Source organism: Magnolia sinica, chromosome 11 (assembly GCF_029962835.1).
Source record: "Magnolia sinica isolate HGM2019 chromosome 11, MsV1, whole genome shotgun sequence".
In the NCBI taxonomy this organism is placed as follows: domain Eukaryota; kingdom Viridiplantae; phylum Streptophyta; class Magnoliopsida; order Magnoliales; family Magnoliaceae; genus Magnolia; species Magnolia sinica.
Window position 1 is genome coordinate 54,095,507 of NC_080583.1, and position 10,295 is coordinate 54,105,801.

The window sequence follows — 10,295 nt, forward strand, 5'->3', positions numbered from 1 at the left end:
TACTTGTGATTGATGTCCGAGAGCTTTATGAAAGAATTGTTTAATTGAAATCATACCTTGTTGGATGTTAAGATTGCTTTAACTATTTGATTTTTCGATTAGAACGATTTGGAATTCGGGTCTAGCTGAGTTATAGAAGATGAATCAATGATCAAAATATTGTGATAATTAGAAGTGAATCCCTGGATCCTTAGTGCTTTATTTTTATTATTTTTTTCCTTAACCTATTCGTTGGATTAAAGACCTAGATAATCCATTTACCTTTAGACTAGTTCTATTTGTGTTTTCACTCCATGTGGATCGACCTCAGACTCCCAAGTTTATTACTACAATGCAGTCCTGCACTTGGGGTTGCCTAACAATGGTGCAAGGTAAGGAATCTCAATTCTCCCAACACACTTGTTGAGCACAATGAATCTACTACCACGCTTATAAGTGATAAGGTGATCAAAGAAGAGATTCCAAAGAAGGTTGAAAAACCCAAGGAATTTATAAAATCTAAGGGTGATGATGAGATTAGTAAGGTTCAATATGATAAAGAGCCGGAGAATGATTATAAGCTTGTGGTCCAATTTTCTAAGGGTTGATCTCATCTAAGCCTCCATTTAGTGATTAAGTTACATTGAAAATTTTCAAATAAAGTGATATTGATACAATCCACCAAATTAACATGCTTGACTCATTATGGAGAATGAGTCCCCTTTACTTGAATATTCTGACTATCTAAAAGTTTACGTTGCACACTTTGAGGATTCTAACGATGTCATGATTAGGGAAATAGTGAATGCCTTGCAATACTCTATCCAAGTACCTAACACTAACCAAGAAATTTCTTATTTTGAAGTGCTTCCTTCCACCAATCCTGAATGTTTACCATTAAGAGTGGAGAAACTGGAATTTGAACTGAAGTTTGAAACTTCGAAATTTATTGAGATTACACCGATAATTTTTTTTATGGATTTCAATTCATTGTAGTCTGTTATTCACCATGTTACACAATGAAAATTTTTCTACCACAGGTAAAATTTATACACTTTGGATACCTCAGGGCAATAAACAAAGATTTTTTTACCAAGGTTTATAAATTTGTCTAGATGTTCATGCTCTAGGATGTCCAAGCCTACTGAAAAATGGGCCATTAGATGATCTTGTTGAGAAGCTTTCTAAGAAATTTATTTCGATATTGGCCAAAGGGGGCAAATATTTATCAAGAATGAGTAGTTTTTTCCTTTGCTTTCGTAGGGTAGTTTACTTACTTTCTTAGGATTAGTTTGCTTACGTAGCTTAGGAGTTTGCTTTCTTGTTAACTTTTGAAAATTAAAAACTTGTGCATACTCACTGTTTTAGGTACTCTCCACCCTCTACTTGATTATAATTTAATTACTCTCATGTTATTTTATTGCATACATTTCTAACATTGAGGACATCGTGTCATTTAGGTTGGGGTGAGGTTTCCTTTGGAAAAAAAAATCTTCAATTGTGCTTATTTTTTATGATTTTGGTAGAAATATAAAAGAAGAAAATGAAGGAAATAAGGTGAAACCAATTGATGAAAAAATTGAAAATTGAAAAGTTCTCATTGAATTGTAAGGCAAGTTTTGGTTTAAGCTTTGGTTGATCTGATCATTCCTTTGATTGTTAGTGTTAACATGAATGTAGATAACTGAACTTCTAGTTATGTTAAGTATGGATTTCATTATGCCCTTGGAACTCAATGTTTGGGATTTTTCAGTTGAAGAATTAATGATTTGGACTCAATTAGGTTATTTGCTAAGTGCTAGACTTTAGGTGGATAATGGATTCAAAAACTTGTTTGCCATGGAACTTTATTGTTTGGATTGCCTTAAAAATTATAGGAATTTACAAAATGAACTTTTCTAATAGAAATTTGATTTGGATATGAAATATATTTCTCATGTTTTGCTCGGGACTAGCAAAATGCTGGTTGGGGTGTGTGTCGAGACTCAAATATTGCATATTTACCCTCTCATAAACATTAGTTTTTCGTACATCTAAGTGCTCAATCAATCTAATTAGATACGTTTTCTACACGTGAGGTGATTTTAGATCTAAAGTTGAATTTGTACTTAAAGAGACGATTTTATGCTAAAAAATCATGATGAAAATTGGAGAATTGAAGATAAAAGTTGAAGATTTCAAGTACTAAAGATATAAGGAAACAAAGTACCAAAGGATGAAAAGTGAAGTTGAAAACTGAAGAAGTTCAACACTTGTTGATGGGTCTTCGATCCCATAGACAAACCTTTGATGGGACCCCGATGTGTTTCAACTCAAATCAAGAAATTTCAGGATTTTCAGATTGGTTGCTGGACTATTACTTCGATCCTATAGAACAACTCTGGGATGTTGAAAGTGAGTTGCTAAATAAATTTCATTTTTTTGCTCGATCTATCAAGTGGATCTTTGATACCATCAACAGACGTTTGATAGGTCTTGATCTTATTGACGCACCTATCGAAGAAGGCGGTGATTTCATAAGTTTTGCAGAATTTTTAAGTTTGTGTGAAATTCTAAGCCTCCTATCTATATAAGGAGTAATTTTAAATGTTCTTAGGCATCTTCTAGGGTTTGGAGAGACAAAGAGAAGGTTCAGGTGGAGTGCTGACAGAGTCCTTCCGCTTTATTTTCCTTCCAGGTTCTAGTAGATCGTTTATTTTTCTTTTGTTTTAGAGTTAGCTATGTTTAACTAATCTCTTAACTAAGGCTAAGGGGTGAAACTTCTAGTTTATTACAATATTTTAGTTCATTTTGATTCATACATTGGATTTTTTGATGATATATTAATTAAATTAGATTTGAATTTACTTTAAAGCCTTTAAATTGTTTGTTTTGAAACCTATCGTGAACTTCAGGTATATTGAATGTTTTTAAGAGTAATTTCTTAGCTTGTTTAGAGAAATAATCAATCTATAAAATTTCTTGATCTACTATAGACTCCAGGCACAATAGATGCTTTGAATTCCCTACGATTGATATCTGAGTACTTCAAGAGAGAATCGTTCAATTGAAATCATGCCTTGTTGGATGCTTTCGATTAATTTAACTATTTGATCTTCCGATTAGAACATATTGGAATTTGGTGCTAGTTGGGTAATAGAAGATGAATCGATGAATTATACATTGTGATTTCTAGAATAGACCCCTGGATCCTTAGTGCATTTTAATTATTATTTTTACACTATCTCAATTCGCTAGATTTCTTAAATCATAGAGTTAAGTTTAGACTAGTTCTAGTTGTGTTCTCACATTCCCTGTGGATCGACTCGGTCTCATCAAGAATATATTGCTTCGCAATCCTACACTTAGGATTTTCTAATAAGAACATAAAGGAGCTATCGAATGGATGATTGTGGATCTCAAAGGAATAGACCCCTTGATTTGTACTCAATGCATACACCTTAATGAGAATGCCAAATACACCGAGCAACCACAATGCCATTTAAATCCAAATACGAAGGAAGTGGTTAGAGCCGAAGTGTTGAAACTATTGGACGTGGGTATCATTTACCCAAATTTTGATAGTCAATGGGTGAGTCTGACTCAAATATTTTCTAAGAAATCTGGAATCATCAATGTTCCTAATACAAACAATGAACTAATCCCAACCAAAGTTACAACTCGTTGGAGGATGCACATTGATTATAGGAAGTTAAACACTATGACTATGAAAGACCTCTTCCCTCTACTATTCATTGATCAAATTTTAGAGAGGTTGATGGGTCATTCATACTATTGCTTCCTTGATGTCTATTCTCGATATAACGACAGAGAGATTACCCTTGAGGACCAAGAGAAGACAACTTTTACATGCCCCATTTGGCACATTTGCTCACAAAAGGATGTCATTCGGTCTATCTGATGCCCTCGCCACATTCCAAAGATGCATGCTTAACATATTTCCTGACATGGTAGGGAATTTTCTTGAAGTTGTTATGAATGATTTTTCTGTTTTTGGTTGTACGTTCAATGACTGCTTATATCACTTAAAACTAGTTTTGACCCAATGTGAAGAAAAGAACCTTGTGCTCAATTGGGAGAAATGGCATTTCATGGTTCAAAAGGAAATTATCCTTTGACATATCATCTCATCCAAAGGAATTGAAGTAAATAATACCAAAATTGATCTAATTGTCAATGTACGATCACCCAAAAGCATACACGATATGTGATCTTTTTTAGGACACGTAGGATTTTATAGGAGGTTTATAAAGGACTTTAGTCATATCTCTCATCCTCGATATAATCTACTTCAAAAGGAAACACAATTCAAGTGGGGTGAGGATTGTTAAGAAGCTTTTACTAAGCTTAAAGGCATGTTAACAAGTGAACCTATCATGCAGCCACCAGATTGGTCTATTCCTTTTGAAATCATGTATGATGCGAGTGACTATGTTGTTGGGGTGGTGTGCCAAAGGAAAGAAAAGAAGCCATATGTGATTTATTATGTAAGTAGAACGCTAAGCACTGCCCAAGTAAATTACTCTACTACAGAAAAGGAACTTCTAGCCATAGTGTTTGCCTTGGACAAGTTTAGGCCCTACATGATTGGATCCAAAATCATTATTTTCACTGACCATGTGGCACTCAAGTACCTTCTTTCTTAGAAGGGTGCTAAGCCCTATCTACTTAGATGGATTCTTTTACTCCAAGAGTTTGATCTATAAATACAAGACAAGATAGGAGTAGAGAATGAGTGGCTAACTGTCTCTCTCACCTTGTTCTCTTTGATTTCATGGAGGCGACACCCATTAAGAACATATTTCTAGATGAACAATTGTTTTTAATCTCTTGTCTACCTTAGTATGTTGATATTGCAAATTATCTTACCACAAGTGCTATTCCTACTCATTGAATTCTGTAAGATAAAATGAAGTTTTTCACTAAGGTACGTAACTTTTTCTGGGATGATCCTTATTTTTTAAAATATTACCTAGATCAAATCATTAGCAAGTGTATTCCTGATAATGAAAAATCTAGAGTAATCTCCTTTTGTCACTCCTATACATGTGGTGGATATTTTTTTACAAGGTAAACTACCATAAAAATTGTGTAGTGTGTTTTCTATAGGCCAACCATGTTCAAAGGCACCCATGTATTTTTTAAATAATGTGAGTGATGCCAGAAGGTAAGAACAAGGTCTCGTAGAAATATGATGCCTTTGAACCAAATTCTGATCATTGAAGTATTTGATTGTTGGGGCATCAATTTTATGGGACCATTTCCCTCATCCTTTTGACACCTCTACATCCGTTTTGTTATTGATTATGTTACCAAATGGGTAGAGGCTATCCCATGTAGAACCAGTGATCACTAAACAATTTTACAATTTTCGAAAGAAATATTTTGTCTAGATTTGGGACGCCCAGAGCCATCATTAGCGATAGGGGCTCTCACTTTCGTAATGGACCTTTTGAAGCCTTAATGAAGAAATATGGTATTACACACCAAAAGAGTACCCCCTATCACCCACAAACAAGTGGTCAAGCTGAGATATCGAATAGGGAAATTCAACACATCTTGGAGAAAATAGTAAATCCTAATCGCAAGGATTGGTCTCTTCGATTGATCAATGCATTATGGGCTCATCGTACAACCTATAAATCCCTTATTGGTATGTCCCATTATAGACTTGTCTATGAGAAGGTTTTCCATTTGCATGAGGTGTTGGAACATAGAACATATTATGCTATTAAGACATTCGACTTCAATATAGAAAAATCTAGTTCATTGCGCAAACACCAACCGAATGAGTTGGAGGAGATTCGGAACAAAGCATGTGAGAATTTCTGCATATATATAAGGACAGATGAAGGTATTCCATGACAAGAATATCCTTTGATTTTTAAAACTAAACAAAAAAATTTTCTTGCATAATTCAAGATTACATCTTTTTCTAGGTAAGTTGAGATTTAGATGGACTGGCTCTTTCCTTATGACACCTATTTATCCTCATGGGGCGGTGGAAATTGAAAATCCAATGAATGGTAATACATTAAAAGTAAATGGGCAAAGATTAAAGCCATTTATTGAAAAATTCTCTCCAAAAAATGTGTCTATACATCTGGAAGATCCTGCGTTTCAGGATTGATCTCCTAGTCTGATGAAGATCCATTTTCTTTCTTTCATAGGAATTAGTTTCTTTTATAGGATATGTTATTTTGTTTAATTTTTAGTTTTTAGCTTGTTGAAGCACTGATCGAAGAAGTTCGCATTTACGTAATTGTTGCCTCTCAGGTAATTTCTCACCCACTCTTTATTTTCATTGATCTCATGTTAGTTATATTGCATATCTTTTTAACATTGTGAACAATGTAGAATTTAGGTTGGAGGCAGGGGTTCCCTTGGAAATTTCATCAATTGTGCATAAATTTGGGTTGAATTTTTGTATTCTTGAAAATTTTAGAAGTTGATCGATGAATTTAGGCGACTTTTTAAAATAGTCTAATGATTAGAATGAAAAGGCACTAGTTTTGAAAATTGTTGAAACTTAAACTTTAGCTTTTGGTAAAATTTAAAATTAAAGTTTAATTTATTATTCTTCACTTAGAATTTTGCAAACATTGATCAAGTCATGAATTTTCAAATTTCACATCTAACTTACATTACTAGGACTAAAGTTTGATAATGTAGTGTAACTTCTTGATTATCAGAAATGCTAGGAACCAAGCCTTGGGAACTTGTCCATCATTTTCAAGGAAACAAAAAGAAAAAGAAAAAAAATGAAGAAGTTTTGAAAGATCCAGTTTAAAAAATAGTGAACATCGAAAAGGGCTACCTATTGAATGGATGAAAAAGAGGAAATTGAAAAGGGGGAATTTAATTATATATATATTTATATATAATAATGAAAAAAAAATCAAAAGCTAAAAGTAAATTGCTTAACAATAAGGCAAGTTTTGGTTTAGGCTTCGGTTGATTTGACCATTCCATTTGATTATCAATGATAACATGAATGTGGAGAGCTAAATCTATACTAGTGATAAGTATAGATTTCACTATACAACATGGAACTCAATGTTTGGAAAGGTTTTGAATAAATGATTAATGAATTGAACTGAATGTGGATATTTACCAAGTACTAAGATCTAAGATGCTAATAGTTTTTAAAATTAGTGTGCCTTGGAAATCTATGATTTAGATCATCTTTAAGGATTTATTGAGTTTACAGAAATAACTCTTCTGAGAATTTCTTTCATGTATTTAAGTACTAAATTGATCTACTTAGATATGTTTTGTATATGCAAGGTGATTTTGAACCCAAAGACGAATATGTTATTAAATTGTTTAATTGAGGCTAAAAAGGAATCAATTGAAGAATTGAATATTTGGATTGTGAAGATGAAAATATGAATACCCAAAGATCCATGGAAATCATGTGTCAAGGTGGAGAAAGCAACTGGAGATTAAAGAGTGAAGAACGGAAAAAAATCAACAGATAGAATATATGCTTTTGATTCCTTGTGATTGATTACCTGGATCTTCATGAGACATCAACCTATCTCGATTCTTATCTTATGGATAATTGTTAATTGGTTTTACTGAATTATCTTCCAATTAGAATGGATTACAATCTATTTCTAGTTGAGCTATCAACTTAAGAAGACGAATTGAATTCAAAATTTATTAAATGAGGATTCTTGGATCCTTAGTTGCTTTTAATTGATTGTTTAAACCCTTTTTCCTCCTACTGGATTAAAACCCAGACTAACTATTTAGTTCTATTAGTATTCTCAACCTAAATCCTTATGGATTGAGCTCGATCTCACCGAGTTATTCTACTGCACAGTCATGCACTTGGGATTGTTCAACACCATACTTGTTTAAATTGTCACACCCCAAACTCAGAAACCAGGCTCACAAAATTCCCGATCACCGAATCCGACGTTGACAACCTCCGTAGTATCCCATTCTCTCCTCCCGATAACCATATGCCAGATTCCGATCTTGGGATCCTACAAGGAGGATTTTCAGTATAATTTTCTTTTTTGAAATGGTTAATGGAATGGTTAATTTGATTAGGTGGTTATACCTTTTATACATGGAATTGATGCATATCCAAGAAATGAACCTGGTCAATATATCACACATATGATGGTGCACCAGCTTAACAATGAGGGAGAAGAGATAACAAATCCCCTATAACTCTTGCACGCACCATGCTACTAAACATATCTTGAAAAAAGTATAAATAATTTGTATGAGCAAACCACAGCTCGTGAGTCTATTGCGTGCCGGGAGTAAAACACAATTTATTGGGGCGCTCCTGTAAAGACATCCAAAACATCCACATGCATATTGTCAACGAAGCATGTTATCATAGGTGAGCATGTTACCAACCAAGCATAATATTAAAGTTCGTCATGTTAACATAAATCATGATCAATTTTAGGCATACTGTTAGGACTAACGATCGTAAATCATGAAAATAGTTAATCATCATGTACAAGATAATCAATTTCATGTTCCACTACAAAGCATATGATGTAAAAGAAATGACAAAGCTGATACATGTAGTCGGGATGATAGTATGTGGTATCGCAAGCCGCGGGGTTCATCACATGGAACTTCTATCCAAACCAATCTCATACCAAAATTCGTATAAGTAGATTCAATGTGGTAAACTCCTGATCTCAGGTTGGTCGCGCGCCCAATTGAAATCTTAGCCCTTGCGAAGGTACACATAATAATTTGGTTGCGAACCACCAGCCCAAGTGGATAGTGAATGAATGAATGGATGAGTTAAATACTAAGTACGCAACTCCTACTTAGTAAATCCACATATAACGACCATAGCACTCCCGATGTGCGATAAGGTTCTACTTCACTGTATGCACAGTAGCCTGCCAGTACAGTAGCCTCCCAACTACTGGTAGCTCGACCAGGCCCTTAGGCCCCGCCCACACCAGCATCCGCCCACGTGTGCCCGCCCATGTGTGTAACAGTGAAAGAGAGTCATAATGTTGGTACTGTAAATGAATACTATCAGTCGTGTCAAGGTTATGAAATGCAAGACCTACTTGGCCAAATGTCATATACAAGATGCAGCTCAAGCATGCAAGTCCTCATCTGAATCCACATATTAGTACAGTTCCTCTCTGGATAATCACCGGGGTCTAGTACACTCAACACCAGCTTGTCGCCCTATCTAAACTCACAACTGGGTAAGTGGAAGAGACCTCACTATCTGCCTGCCAATATCGGGCCTGACTCGTCGATAGCTAACCCATTCCTCAAGGTGGGTCAGACTCAGCCTAGTCATTGCCCCCTCACTCGGGCGGGTAAGGCCTTACCCCCTTCCAACCGACCACGACACAGTGGGAGACGCGGCCTACTGGTATACGGCCCTCGTGCGCTCATGTATCCACTCAGTCTCGACATTGGAGCATCCTCTAGTAATAAGAAGGTTTGGGGACTTTCACCCTGGGACATCTATGGTGCCCCTGTGCTAGAACAAGTACTTTCGGTGTCCGATCCTGTCATCCATGCTATGCCCACGAAGGCTACGACCCTAATGTCGCTAGGGCGTACAACAATCAAATCATACCATGCAAGGTGCATGAATCACAATATCCAATCATACATTAATCATGTGTGTACCGTGTGCTCATGTGGGGTAACTTTGTCTATCAAGGAGTCCCATAAACAATCCGCCCAATGGCATATGCTATGATCAGCCACTCCTCATAATAAGCATACAAATGATGACATGGGCATGTAACATGATGCTATATTAAGCATATTCTCAGTGTCCTACCAGACTAGGTGCACTAGCATGACTATCAGATATAAACAATAATCGGCATAAACACAAGAATAACCAATGTGACGCAAAGGTCCATACATTTAAGTGTCTTCAGTAGCACACTGAGGCCCTATACCTCTTGTGAATACTTAACAAATGGCCACCAGGGCTCCTACAACACGCGCATACATAAAGTGCATAGGTTATGGTGGTACACAAGTTTTAACATGTATCATCATTATCATAGACATCATTCAACATCAAATTTATCCTCATAACACGTATCATGCAATCATTTGCATAGAGTACATAGCATATAGGAATTCACATGCATCATTAATATCATGGCCATTGTCCAATACTATCATTATATATGCCCTAGGCATATTAGTTATCTATCATGCATAAGGTTATCCTTACGTCTACTAACATCATTTATTTATCATTATCCATGCATCGAGTAAAATATGGTTATCTTATCTACATTATCATCACGACAATCAATACGTGTATTATTATCACTTGGATATCA